At 38.8% G+C, this 14,961-nt stretch overlaps 1 protein-coding gene and 1 non-coding gene across 13 annotated transcripts in view; one reads left to right on the top strand and one right to left on the bottom strand.

Annotated features, from left to right (window-relative positions):
* The first annotated feature begins 1,786 nt into the window (after positions 1-1,786).
* trim3b (tripartite motif containing 3b) overlaps positions 1,787-14,961 on the top strand; it is a 42,388-nt gene continuing 29,213 nt past the window's right edge. For 2 of the 12 annotated variants that reach the window (XM_074609906.1, XM_074609899.1), the window contains exons 1-3: positions 1,788-1,960; positions 3,182-3,258; positions 5,030-5,120. The gene's annotated coding sequence lies outside the window, so the exon portion shown is untranslated. Of the gene's footprint in view, positions 1,961-3,181; positions 3,259-3,891; positions 4,275-5,029; positions 5,121-10,245; positions 10,477-14,961 lie in introns of those variants that run through there. The other 10 variants (XM_074609908.1, XM_074609909.1, XM_074609907.1 and 7 more) reach the window with 5 other exon arrangements.
* On the bottom strand, positions 2,895-2,966 carry trnaw-cca (transfer RNA tryptophan (anticodon CCA)). The gene has a single exon. It is a non-coding gene; the product is annotated as a tRNA-Trp (tRNA).

Here is a 14,961-nt window from a genome sequence, read left to right as displayed (position 1 = left end):
AGCATATGTCAATTTGTTAATATGGAATTAGTAGTATTACCAATACTAGTATTATGTCCATGTAATTATTCTAGTTTTTTCCATATTTACAGTAGGCTACTTTGAAAATATCTCAAATGGTGAAAAATCATACCGATATTATTATTATTTTTAAATCAAATATATAATGGAATAACATTAACTATATGACATTAACAAAGGGTATGTTTGTGTGGGACAATGTGGGACACGTTACCAAGGCTGAGAGGTAGTCTACAATTTTGATATAATGTCTATCTAACTTAAATAATAAACATTTCTATTCTGCCCCTTATCTTGTAACATCTCTATTCTTTGCCTGAATGCATCCATAGATCGGCACATCTCTTTTTGAGCCGCACGTTTCTTGTTAGACACACATGAACTGTGTCGGTCATGTCGTATTCCCCCCGTGTGAAATTGAAAAATAACTGGCAAATTTCACAAAAAACTCGGAGCATCGCCTTCAACCGGCTTATAAATACTTATAAGTAGTTTCAAAGTCTTTGTTGTAGCTGCTCTTCCTTTACTTTATGGTAGTTTCCATCATATTACGCCTAAATCTGTATAGCTTGTGACTTTGCTGTGACTTGCAATTTTCCCTGTTGGGCGTATCGTAGCAAAGACGGTGAAATGTTAACCTGCACTTGACCCACGTGTGTGCAGTTTGGCAGCAAACACAGCCCCATTGGATGAAAGCCAGATTTAAAAAAAGCGTCTGTCTTGCAGTGGTTTGACTTTTGAAAACTAGAGAAAATGAAAATGTGGGACATTGTCTCAATATGTGGGACATGGGATAAAAATGCTGTGCAGTCCCTCGTAAAGCTGGTCATAGTGACTCAAAATGTGCTCTACCAAACAGTTGAGTAGAGCATTAAAGGGATATGAACACTGAGACAACCCCAAACACAAAAGCAACCACATTGGAAATTCAGATCATAGGTATATTCATTTAAATGTCAAACTCCTATCTGATGCTGTCATCACAATATGAATAGGACGCCTTGTTGCTGGGTGATCTGTCCCACCACCACTGTGCCACCCTGGTGTCTCTTCTCAGCAGTAGCTGAGATTTTGGACAGAAAGAGAAGAAAGAGACATTCAGCTGTGTTACTTGGGCAACAGGGGTTTGTTTACAGCCATTTTCCTTCAAGCTCTCAGTGTAATAATACTCTCTCGAACAAACTGCTCAATACAGGCTCCTTTCTGACTGTTCTGTTGTCCTCCCACATCCATCCCTCCCACTGGCGAGCGCTCAATGGGGACATTTTCAGTCGCCTGGCATTTCAAATCAACGGGCGCAATGAATAGAATGAAATATATGGGCAGTTTTTTTAGACTACTCTCTGACAATAGAAGTATTTTCTCTTAAGCTACAGTATAAGCATCCAAGCTCTCCTTCAAGGTCTTTGTGTCAGCCAAACAACAGCTGAAAGCACAGCCTTGTACGCAAGCAGAGATAACAGCGTGGTATAGTTTGGAGCTGCTGCGTCAGCAGCGACTGACCTGTTTGGTGTAAAATGAGAGCTCCAGAGTACAATCGGGCCATTGTGATAAAATGTTGAGTGCTTTTATAAGGACCGTCTCATGTGAGTCAACTCCTGAGGACTCGAGGTGACCTGGCTCTCACCAGGGCTATGCTAATCAACTGTGTGTGTGTGTGTAGCAGTGAAAGATGAGAAGCAGGCATGAATAGAGAAGAGAAAGGAGGTGGGGAAGGGGGGAAACTTGGACCAAGGGAGAGAGGGAGGGAGACTTGCAAGTTGTATTGTGAGGAAGCTTTTAAGCAGAGAGGAGCATGTGAGAGGAGAGAAGAAGCCAGTATTTTAAAAACAGAGAAAACACAAAGGGGGAAATGCACAGCGGCAAGGTCAACAGGATTTACAGATGAAAGAAAAAACCTGTATAGTGACAATCCTGGATTGGCAGCTGGACGGAAAAGGTAGATTAATGCTGAACATGTTTTTGAGAATGCATAGATCAGCTATGAGATACAGTAATGTTGTCAAGTCAAAAGTGAAATATTTCCATGTTTTTATTCTGTGTAAGCCTAAAGCATTAAGCACTGTTTTGCTCTTTGGTAACATGACAGATGACAGACACACTGTGTGGGAACTTAATCCACCACGGCAGCTACGGACATTAGACTGTTTATACGTGTTATAATCAGATTTGAGGTTGGAAAGGATGAAGAATCTACTCATGAGGCATTGAGATGTGTTTCCAGAGTTGCTTTTTAAATCACATTTGGGGTTTGGAGGTGACACTCTTTACTTACACTCTGTACTATATGTGTGTATATATATACATATATATATATATATATATATGTATATATATATATACATGTATATATATATTTATATATACATGTATACATATATGTATATATATATGTATATATATATATATATATATATATGTGTATATACATGTATTTATGTATGAATGTTGAACCTGCGACTGCTCTGTGGTAGAAAGTGTCAGCTACTTTTCAAGCCTCATGTCCAGCCTTGGAAAAAAAAGAGGCCACTTTATATTTTTGATTGACAGTGATTCAATAATCAAACCTGATTTGAACTTCCATTGACTGGAACTGATTAAGCGTGGGAACATGAGAAACCTGCAATAGAGAATCAGGTTTCAAGAAATTGTAAATTAAAATGACTGGTGTGGAGTTTAAGGAAAACTTCAGGAAAAAAAGTAAACATTGATTTTACACTTGGGTACCCAGAAAACACAGGAGGTCTATATTATAAACCTCATGTTCATTTTGAAAGTTCGAGTAGCAAACCGTGAAATTGGAGGATAATTCTGCGTCACTTTGATTATTGTTTTCCTACAGACAATCCCCAACTCTATTACAATTAAATAAATGACCTCGACGTGATTTGAACACGCAACCTTCTGATCTGGAGTCAGACGCGCTGCCGTTGCGCCACGAAGCCGTATACATATTTCATCATGACGTACAATAGAATTTATTTTTGTCCACTCTGGTGGGTTGTTTTGGATATTTACCCAAAGTTTTTTGTCTTCTCCATCATAAGCTTTTACACACACCAAACCTTTATTTGTCTTTACACACAAGACAATACTTTTCTCAGTATGCATCTCAGATAATTATAAATATTTAATTTCTTTTTGTGTTTTTTTCTCGCAGATGTTATCAGATTTGTCTTTTACGCGTGGCTTCACTGAGTGTTGTGTCTTGATGTTCACATTACAGAAGAGCACAAAGTGAGATCACAGCGCTACTTCTTCATTTTATCTGCATGGTTATGGAAGTATGGAAGAGTACGTGTCCCTATAGTGTAGTTCCATCAAGTAGGATGCCGTGGATGATCTAGTCACCCCAATCAGCCACTAGGTGGTGCAATAGATCTTTCTCGCAGCACACATTTTGACTTGTCATAGGTAAGACAGGTGCTTTTCCTCCTGTGACATGTCAAAATGTCTTCGGTCAAAAAGGAAAAAAGGCCTATTCAACAGAAGTAAAGAATACCCTCATTTTATACTTTTAAAGATTTTAAAACACATTTGACTACGATTGAAAACTTAAAACTCAAAAATTCTAAATTGACAAAAACTATTAGAATAATTAGACATTTGAAATGTATTCCAATTGTGTAACAGACCCCGATTGTTTTTTTCTTTTTTTTTCTTTTTATTCATCTTTTTCTTTCCTTACATTTTCTTTGTTGTATAATTTATTTTATTTTTATATTATTTTTATACATGTTTATGTAACTACTGTATTGGACTTAACTTAACTAATTCTGTCAGGTAGGAAATATCTATCAGAATAAGCTACTACATCTATAAATATAGGTACGCACTGCGCATGCGCACATCGTGTTAGTAGGTAATTCTGAGCGGTAGCTTTATCGGTCACAACACAACCACTACTACTACTACTCTGACCGACGTCCAGAAGAGATAAACTGGTGCAGGTTTAGCTGTCTATGTTCTACTGCTCATGTATGATTAGTTAATATAGTTGCCGTAGAGACCTGGCATGGTATGGTCGATGTAAAGTACTGTGTAATCTCGGTTCCGTCGTCGGTCGACTCTCTGAGCTAATCAGCTAACTCGGAGCTCGTGCTAGTCCGAGCTAGCCCCACGCTGCTAACGTTAGCTAGCTAGCTTTCGCCACCTGCGCCAACCATGTTACAACATACATCCACCACGATACGTCCAACACAGAGCCACGAAGGTCCTTCACAAAATTATAGTTGGTCCTCTAAAAGATGCAAGTAAGTAACAAGTTATTCAACTTGAACTTAAGTAAAGCAATTTCTAAAGGAATACATGTGAAATCGTAGTTCATGGTCATGGCCCCACTACACAATCCTTTATTTTTTATTGAACAAATTCAAATTTACAAATAACATGGCTCATAGATCATTGCATTAGAGTAAAATGATACAGGCATACAGAACAAGAACAAATAAAATATGTAAAATTATACATGAAAATAATAATAAATTAAAATAAGGGCTATAGGGATGTACCTGTAATTCACATTCTTCTATTATACTAAAACGTTTCAATGCATTTAGTTTTTTCATGACTTTAGGGGCTTTTATGTAAGATAGAAACTCAGAATGAAACACATTAAGTCTAGGTTTCACGTTCATATACTTGGATTTGTGCAAATACAATTTAGTTATTTACCAGAAAGTCATCTTTGTTATTGTTCATGACAAGTCCATAAACAATGTCCTTTTGAGAGAAGTTTCCCAGATGAGAAACTTTTGGGAAAAGCCAGTCATGTATATATGAAGCCTTAGAGCTCCAGAATACATACAATGAAAAAATAAATTATTAGTAGTTTCAGTATCATCACAAATCACTACACAATCCAAGAAGACCCGGATGTAGGCTAAATTAATCTGTGGTAATATGGATACAATTTCCAGAATTCCTGTAGTGTTATAAATTTGTATTATTTTTTTATAATTTAGATGCATTTAAGTCTGTGTGTTAATCCCAGCTGTTTTCTGCATAGGAAGGAAGAGGATCATCTGGAGAAAGTAGGACACTTTGCCTGCTAACCTTCATTAGTGACCAGCTGGTTCATACAGTGGCAGAATGGATGGGTAAGTGCACACAAAAGATGTGTTTTTTTTGTTTGCACACATTTTGCATTGTCTGTTGTTTGACCCTGCCCATATAGAAATATTATATCACCAAGCTGTGGTGCCTTTCATAACTTGCAATATCTGTAGTTTAATTAAGTTTCTACTTGAAAAGGGACAATGTACATTAATCAACATTCAAACAAATGTAAATGTACTAACGTTAGCCAGATGTTGTTAGAATAACAAAAATAATAGAACATGTACAATAGTTAAAGGGACTGTTTGTAACTTCTTACACGTATAAATCACCCTGGTCGGTGTCCCATGCGCGCTCGCATATGCACGCTCGCGTGTGGCTACGCTGTTCAGACGAGACTCCAACACAAACTACACGGAAGCACCAAAACTGCAAAGTTATTTCTAGTGAAGCCCGTCTTGCAAAACAGTGTTGGCCGCGGTCGGAGGACGAGGAGGAGACAGTAGCTTTGGTCTCCAGGGCAGGAGTCTCTGCTGTACTCTGCTCCTCTGCCTGCTTGCCTTCACTCAGCTCGCTCCACCTCACGTGCATGCTGCACACTATACACTGCAGAAGACTGTAGCTCTGAGAATATCTAGTGAATGTACAGTGGACGTTTGTGCAGAAATAAATGCTGCAGCTCCTCCAGACCAACAGAGGTTCGCCGTGTCTTGTGAAGTAACGAGGCTCCGCAGCGACAAACGTTATCGTCTCCAACCGGGTGTCAGTGTCTTCCTCTGGCCGCAGTCGGGAGGCTGAGGCAGGAAAAGCCAACACTAGGATCAGCATTGATTCATGGAGAGACCTTCGTCTGGTCAGCTAACATTACTGCCAAGCAGGTGAAATATAGAGTGATATTGTGGTTTTAACTGACGTGTGTCGCCTCACTGTTTTGAGCAGTCTCGTTCATGTCTATTTAGAGCAAGCACAAGCGCGAGCCCGACGCTGACTTTCGTTGAGTTAACGGCCACAGGTGTCGCTGTTAACAAGCATTTCGGATTCTTACAAACAGTCCCTTAAAACAAAATGAGCGGACAAAACACAAGTACAGTATGAGTAGCCTACAATTATCAGTGCCAACATTGTTGGTTCTCAAAAAGCCATTTCTTGAAGAGCTTTCTAGTTCTCTCACTGGGTGTGTTGTCATCAATAAAGCAGTAATCATATTCATCAGTCACCTTAAAATAGGGTTGCTCAGTGCTGATATTAATGTCCTTCCTGCTCCGGTTGTAGTCGCTCTGATTAGGATGCATGCTGTTTTCTGTCTGCACTGATGAGATGGGCTTAAACATCAGGGAGTTGGAGCAGCAGCGCAGGGCACATTGATTAGCTGGGTAAATGTCACATTGTTGCCAGCAAGGTGAATGGATGGCGATGCTGTCAATATTTATGTCTTTTCCATAGATGTGTTTTATATCCTTTTAGTAGACCAAAGCCAGATTTCTTTTCTGTCGATCAAAATATTTAGCAGGTAATCTGGACAGAAGGATGGAAGCATGGGGTTCAGTCTGAGTTCTGCATGTCTCTCTTACAGGGGTCAGACTGTAATGTTTGTGATTTATCATCTGTGGTTGGTTCGGTTAAGTCAATTGTTTAAGGTCATAAGAGCTTGGGAGTAAGCAGGAAGATGTGTGTGCCTGTCAGTGTGCATTTGTGTTGTTACTGGCCAGCACAAGAAAGATAAAAAATGATGTTGAGCAAATGTGTGCTGCAGTTTTTATTGTGTTTGCGACCGCAATCTGTGTGTATTCAGCATCTACTAAAACAGAAGCTCATTATGCAAATTTTAAATGAGTCACAATTCTTATTCTGGGTGTCTGGAAATAGAATAAGAAGTCAAATACATCCAGCTTATACAGCCTCCCCCACACACCTCACTGCTGCAGCAGCCAAAACTCCATTACTGCCTGATTCTCAGGCTTCTCTCCCACAGCTAATACCCATCTGACCACTTTCACAAGGGTTTAGCCGGATTTTAAAATCCATCTAAGACATAATCTACCAGTTAGCTGAAAGTCCACTCTCATACAGCTAATGAAGGGTTTTTGAGTGGAGATTTTGGGACAGAAAGAATACTGTTACTGCCACTATATTTGAGTGGTGGCATAACGTTAAACCATTTTAAGTTACTCTTGAAGAAGTTAACTTAAGTTCCTGTTTCTGAACATGAAGACTGGGACCTCATGCCAGTGGTTTTTGCATATTTTAGCCAGTTACCTGCTTCACATTACTGCTGACCATTTATTCAAATTGTACAAGACATTTTTATACTAATTTCACACTGTTTTCCATTAATTTCAGTAAAATAATAAACATATGCAGAGTTTCTTTAAACAAATAAACCATCACAGTTAACATTTATGAATTTTTATCTGTCCATGCAAGACTATTTTCTACCAGTTTTAAATGTCTGGTCACGTAGATTAATGAATTAATGCAGCTAACTCTCAAATACTTGTCCTGAATTTTGTGAAATCACTGAGCTAAATGAAGGTATCCATCATAGTGAACATTTAGCTCAGTGATTTGACAACATGGAGTCTGGAGTCTGTCAGTCTGTGGGTGCGTTCCAAATCCCATACTTTTTATTTTTATTTTTAGTACGTACTGCAGCTGCCCTTACAAAGTACATACTGTTGTATGCATACAATTGGGACATACTACTTCATCATAACATTGCGCCTTGAACTTTGACCCTCTTGCTCACAAGACACTCTGCTGTGCGGAGGATTGTGGGTCAGAATAGCCAGAAAAGAGTGCTGGCTTGCAGCCTGCAAAATGTGACCGGATGTAGTAGGACATCCTGGTATTTTTTGCCATACTGCATTTGACATCAATCTTTTTCTGGCATACTAAATAGTATAATAATAATAATAGTCCATTAATTAGTGAATAAACTGTGCATATTTAGGTAAGATAACTTTATTCATATATAATGTAGAGACGACTTGTGGAAAGCAGTTGAAAGTGCCGATGTAGGGCTTTCACATAGTATCTCACACAATAGACATTTATATCTATAGATCATTGAGAAATGTTTTAATTTACATTTTCAAAACTGTTTCTATTTTAATAATATCCTGGCATGAACTGAAAGTAATGTCTTCCTTGAAGTAGGGATGCACGATTATGGCCAAAATGATAATCACGATTATTTTGATCAATATTGAGATCCCGATTATTTATAGATTTTAGAGACAAAATATTTGATAGCAATTCATTTAAATTCACATATCATTAGATTCTCATTTAAATCCCTTCCATGTTGTGCTTCATTCTAACCGTCAAAAATTCTAAATGTTAACCTTTTACTTTGTTATTGTCATCTATTGTGGTTATTTGCATAAAAACACACAATACAAATGATAAGGAAATAAATTATTGTATTTTTAAATAGTTGCTTTGATTTTAAAAAATCGTGGCATTAGTCATTCTAATTATATATTGTAATCTGCTTAGAGCTACTGTTAGAAATTTAAACAGGTCATAATTCCCTCTCTATTATTTATTTTATATTGCTGTGAAAACATCTCCTTCAATCAACTGTATTTATTCAAGTTTCTCGCCATAAACTACATTTTACATGATTACATTTGATGCGTCATGATAGCGTTATAATTGACCAACGCCCAATACTTATTTTTATTAATTTATGCATGAGTTTTCTATGAGCGGAGCACACATTTTAAACGTCAATATCGCAGTCGATCATGTTTATTTAATTGTGGGAAGCCAAAAATCGTGATCGTGATTAATTTTCGATTAATTGTGCAGCCCTACCTTGAAGTTAGTTAATCTGAGAATGGTATACTTTGGAAAATCGTCAACAGGACCACCATAGTATACAGATATTTTTTAAAACACATCACCTCTACATCCCCTTTTCTGCTCCAGCCGTCATTATAATATTGTCCACACAGTCCGCATTCAAATGCAGACCATGCACACTTTACATGGGCTGTAATCGCAATGAAGAAGCATGTGATGTGCCTGGAATGAATGTGAATGTGTCTTTAACAAAGTAGAGGTTTTTCATCTCATGGATATGTAACGACACAATTGGTGTGATGTACAGATACACGTTTAAATATATTTGATGATACATTTTGGGTGAATAATCCTCTTGCAGTATTTGGCCTATTTTCTTCATAGTTGTCTGCATGCTGTGTCAATAGCTTGTCTACACCTGGAGGGTTTTCTAAACCTTCACAGGGACCAGCTTCTAGGATTTGCTGGTCAGGGATGAGAAGCTAACTGGACTGTTTCAGAGAGAGAGAGAGAGAGAGAGAGAGAGAGAGAGCGAGCAGCCATCTGCGTGTTCTGCTGCACTGGATGCAGTCTCCATGGCAACATGGTGCTCCCGCAGTAAAATCCTGGGAAGATGGTTTGGTCCCCACCCCCTTGCGCATGCACATAGGCACACTTAGCAAGGAGGACGGTGCTCATGCCTCCGCTGTCCCTACACACACACAGATATTTCCTGTCCATACACTTGACTTTTACATCCCCTCTTTACCGCTGTGTTTTCTCTACTGCAGCTCTAAATGACGGACACAAACTTAACAACATTGTTGGTTATCCTTGAGAAGAACTTGAACCCTGTGTCCATAAACACCCATTTACTTTCTTAATTAATTCACTCACTTACTCTCTTTTTTTTACACAACTCAGTCATTGCATCTCTTTTTAAAGCTCCACATTTATCTCCACCATCACAGCTGTCAATTATTAGAGTTCCCAGCAGGATTCGGTAATTTATCTTTCTTGTTCCTCCCATCAGCTATCCTGCACCTACACTCTGTGTGTGATAGACTTAGTTGCCCTTTCTCACCCTGACTGACTCCAATTCTCTCATATGAAGCATCACCAATTTTCTGTTTGATAGTTTGGGCTTTTCTCGTTCTCCTTACTCAAGTAATCAAAAAACAGAGAGTCAGGAGAGGTAAAGGAGAGTGAGGACAGGATTGAAAAAAAAAATCTCTGTCTCTTTGTTGCCATCTCTCCTTCACTCTGCTCATCTCTTACACTATTGGTCAATCCAGCCCCCTCCCATTTTCACACCAGCCAGTGAGCTCATACAATCTCTCTGTATCTCTTGCCTCCTAAGAGCCTCTCTCTCTCTCTGTTACCCTCAGTCGCCTTCCCTCCCGCTAGCACACACATACATGCGTTAAAGCCAGATCCTGATCACACTCATACACACACACACACACACAAGCCTCCCTCCCTAGTCTCTCTCTGTGTGTGCGGTGCTTTTTGCTTTGGCAATGTCAGGTTTTGTAGACGGATATCTCTCCCTGTGGAGGAGAGCGCGCTGAAACTTCCTTGTACCTCTCCTTCATCTGTCAGGACCCTGCTGTAAGTAAACCTTCCTCTCCGACACTCGCTCTTTCACGCCGTCCCCACTGTGTTTGTGTGTGCCAGCGCTCATTCCTTCGTCCTCCACTATTTCCATCTCACACCCTTCTCCCCTTGGCAGAGGGTGCAAAAGCCTTTCCTCCTCTCACATCTCCCTCTCTTCTCCACTCCATCCCTCTCTCCTGTTCCCCTCCTCCCCACCCACTGGTGGACGCATACACCCAATGTTGTCTGTATGCAAACTAATGCCGCAGGCCATTTGCTGGCCTATGGTGGGTTTGCACTGTGCTGCATAACCTGAAAATATATCCTATTTGTGTATGTGAGACAGCCTCTGTGAGGCTGACCTGACTGTGATTATAGATGAGTGGGGAGGTAGGCTGCAGTTATCTGTGCTGGATATGTGGTTTGGTGATTGTTCTGATGTGATTGCAGACTGGGGGACACTCAAAGTAATGATTTGGGGGCTTGATGCATGTTTTTTTAAAACGATTTTACAGTTTGCAGTATAACTGGGATGAGAGCTTGTTTTATTAAAGAAATTTAAACAAGATCAACAACAAAAATCAGTGTTTCTTTCAGAGAGCACATTTTTTTGTGCAATTTGATATAATTCATTTTATATTATAAACAATGCTATTCCACACAATTTAATTTCTACAACCTGTCAGTCCCGGAAATAATAATAATAATAATAATAAATAAATAATTGTATTTATAGAGCACTTTTCAAGCCATAAGCACAAAGTGCTTTCCAAGGAAATTCACAACATAAACAATAGAATAGGTAACTAATGAAACATAAACAACAGAAAAGATAAATAATGAAACATAAACAATTGATTAGGTAAGTAATGACACATAAACAATAGAATAAAAACACCTATACCATACCTATATCCATAGAAAAACCTTTCCGAACTCCCTGGATAGTTTCAATAATGCATGACATTGAGCTTAAAGCAATACAGTTTTTACTTGGTAAAGTTTGCCTTTACTCAGTCAGTAAAATTAGTTTCAGGAGGTTTTGAACCTCATCATTCACCAGCTCCACACTTTGGTGTAATCTAGTTGATGATGTTGTGAGCAGAACCTTACTTTGTCCTCAAGCATATGATTTGAATAGGACTCCAACAAGACACTCAGTAGATGACTACAACAGAAGTATGCACTCTTGTACATGTAGACCTATGTGTTGAAAGACTGGAATATTGAACATTTTTTAAAAAGTTGAAATAGTGATCCAGGGGCACCTCTGGTCGCTGTGGGAGAGGAAGTGGAGACTGGAATGTCCAGCTGGTATGGGAGGAATGTCACCGGAGCTGAATGGGAGGGCTGAGAGTCGCAGGCGAAGAGAGATGTAAACTTAACCACACGCTGAATGATTAACGGAATTGTCGCCAATACTGTAACTACTGGATTTTCTGCCCCATAAATTGTGTCATAACGTCATGATGTAGAGAGCTGTCGCTATGCTTGGATTATCAGGTGTCTTGATGCACATGCTGAATTTGGTATCCACCAACAACCAGTGCAGCAATCGATAAAAGGAGAGATGTGGAGTCTTTGTGCAATTATGTTTACTCTTGCATCAAAATGGCTTTTCTTGTTCTGTCACTTGATACATACATACATTGTGTGTGTGTTTGTGTGTGTGTGAGAAGGTGCGCTACTCTCTTCATCTTCCTGGCAGACCTGATCATCTCTAAGGTGATTGTGTTGCCATGGGTAACAGCAACAGAATTCCTCCTCCACTCTGCATGGTCAAGCCAATGTTTGTGCAAGTCTACGTTTATGTAAACCTTTTTTTATGCTGCTTTGATATGAGCTCATCGGAGAGGGTGAAAGGTCTTCATGACGAACAGTATCAAACAGGGGTGACAGGATTTCGATTCTAAATCGGAAATCAATAGAAATTAGCTAGAAATTAGATAGAAACAACACTTCATAGACGACAGCCAACAACGAACGTACTGTATCTGTGACAGAAAAACTACAGTTTGTAAGCTGCAGAAGATTTAGAGACTGCAGCAAACAAAGAAAAACAGTGCTCATCGAACCGCGATTTCAGCCACGGTTGCGTTATCTCCACTTAAATCGGTTGTGTGTCTCGCTTTGTACAGTAAAGCAGGGTTTATGCTCGCCATAGTGTAAAGCATGTAGGCGTGTAGGCGCGTACAGGGACTTCCTGGTGCATTCAGGTGTGCCTCGTAAACTGAGAAACTCTAGCTGTTGTTGTAAAGTAGCCTCCTGCCATTTAGTGGATCTTCTTTTTGTTGTTTGACAGCTTGTTCTCCAATTGAACGATAGTATCTGGTGAAATAAGCTATTGTTATTACATGTTAAATAAATTATTTAAATTTGACAATATGGCCTTAGTGTGGTACATTCCAAAAAAAATATCACACTGGATAGCCTCTTTTTTTAAAGAAGAATTTGAGAGTGTAAATGACCAATGATCTGTTGATCTTTACAAATCAAGACTCAGACATAGTCAAACAATGGCATGTTTAAATGGAAAATCGAATCGTGACCTTAAAATCGAAAGTCAAATCGAATCGTGACACCCCTAGTATCAGACAAGTCCAGCTCAGACTCTTTAATTCTAAGTTGTGAAGTATGAGTAAAGCTATAGGAGTTCCTCTGAGAGATCTAACAGCCTCAGCTGGGAGTCTGGTCAGGTTAATTATTACTCTGTGCTGTAAAAGCTGTGATTGCTAATATGACTTTAATTACATTTTATTTCATTTCAGTTTTTATAGATTTTTCCAAACTTCCAACTCCAATTTTTACAACACCACGACTCATATTACTCAGTTTGTTAGTTTATATACAGATGCCAAACACAGACTGGATAGTTAAAGTTGCCAATAAGGTCATTGTGTTTGGGTGAACAGCTTATTTGTTCTTTGTTATGGTATCAAATTTGTTTGTCAATTTGTTTGTGCAATGTATTTAATGTCATAGGTTTTAGTATATACACAGTTTATATTTTATGAAGTTCATGTGAAACTTTATGTGCATTTTATGCTTCACTTGGAAGAACAAACATTTGTCTCTCCTCTGGGACAAAAAAACAACATGATGTTTAAAGGTAGGGTCGGTAATCTTGAGAAACTAGCTAGAGTACACTAGATTTTTAAAATGATCCGACTCTTTTCCAATGAAAGTAGCTAGCAGCAAGAGCTCCAAAAGGCCCTAAATCTAGAGAGAAAGTTTCAAAGTCGGCCACACTGACAGTCCATCCGTTCAGGCCTCCCTCCAAAGCCACTCCCCCCAAAATTATCATAATGAACGTAAACAACATGGCTATTGTTAGTACTCACAGCTGTCAAGCTAGCAGCTGGTGGAAGACTCAGGTGACGCAATTTGATTACTGATTGCTGTTGGGATACAATGAGAGTTTCAACAAATGTATTTGAACAACACTACCATTCTTAGCTTTAAGTTGAAGATTCAAACTTCATTGGCTTGGCTGTTCATAACAGATTCTGCAGGCACAGTTGTTGTCTGACAGCAACATCACTCATGGAGTCTCTTGTTTGGTTATGAAATAAATGTGTCTGAATATGCTTAGACGTGCGCACATGTGTGGTGTTTATGTGTGGAATGTGAGCGCATGTTTGTGCTTTGGCTGTGGGCTGTGCGTAATCAACCATATTTTTACTTTGTATTGTGGGGGGAGAGGCATGTGGTGAAAGCTTAGTGACTGAGCTGAGAGATGCAGTCATGTCATGTTGGATATATTTAGATAGATCCCTAAGGGAGGCTCAGTAATAGCACTGGCCATATTGTGCCATTTCTTGAGCATTTCATACTGTATAACATCAGGAATGAAACACTCTTGTTTTACCCAGTTTCTAAATTCAGTAGCTTTGGACTGATATTACGCAATCGCAATACACTAAAAAGATTACAGGTATATGGCATGTTTTTCTTATGTCATTCTCACATTAGTGTTTCAGATAAATTCTAATTTGCAAGAAACAGAAAGCATTTTTGATCATTTGGAAACTGCGTATTTGTTGATCGGAGAGACAGGTGCATGTTCTCCATTGAAGTTTACACTTCTGACCTTTATAGTAATACAGAGATGTGTGTATTGATTCTTCATTCATTATAAGCTATGATCTAAAGGTCCAAAGAAGAAGATATTCAGCATACTGATTGGTATTACATAGCACTAACATTTCCCTGTCTGTGACATTGGAGAGGTGAGGCTATTGTTCTACATACTTAAGTATATATTAGTTAAACTCGCTGATCTGTTGAAACAATGCACTACTGATGATCCTGTGTTCACTGTCTTGATAGTAATCATTACTTCTCGAAGGACACACACTCTACCTCATATGCACTGTACGCATGTCAAGCAGGCCTGTTAAGATGTCAGCATTTGCACTGAATGTTTGTTTGTATGAAAAACAAATGATAACCATAAAACTGCGTTGTCCTTACTATACACCACTCTTTCCTAAGAATAGA

The sequence above is a fragment of the Sebastes fasciatus genome, chromosome 16 (genome assembly GCF_043250625.1).
Source record: "Sebastes fasciatus isolate fSebFas1 chromosome 16, fSebFas1.pri, whole genome shotgun sequence".
Classification (NCBI taxonomy): Eukaryota; Metazoa; Chordata; class Actinopteri; order Perciformes; family Sebastidae; genus Sebastes; species Sebastes fasciatus.
Note: the sequence above shows the minus strand (reverse complement) of the source record. Positions and strands in the feature narration are given on the sequence as shown.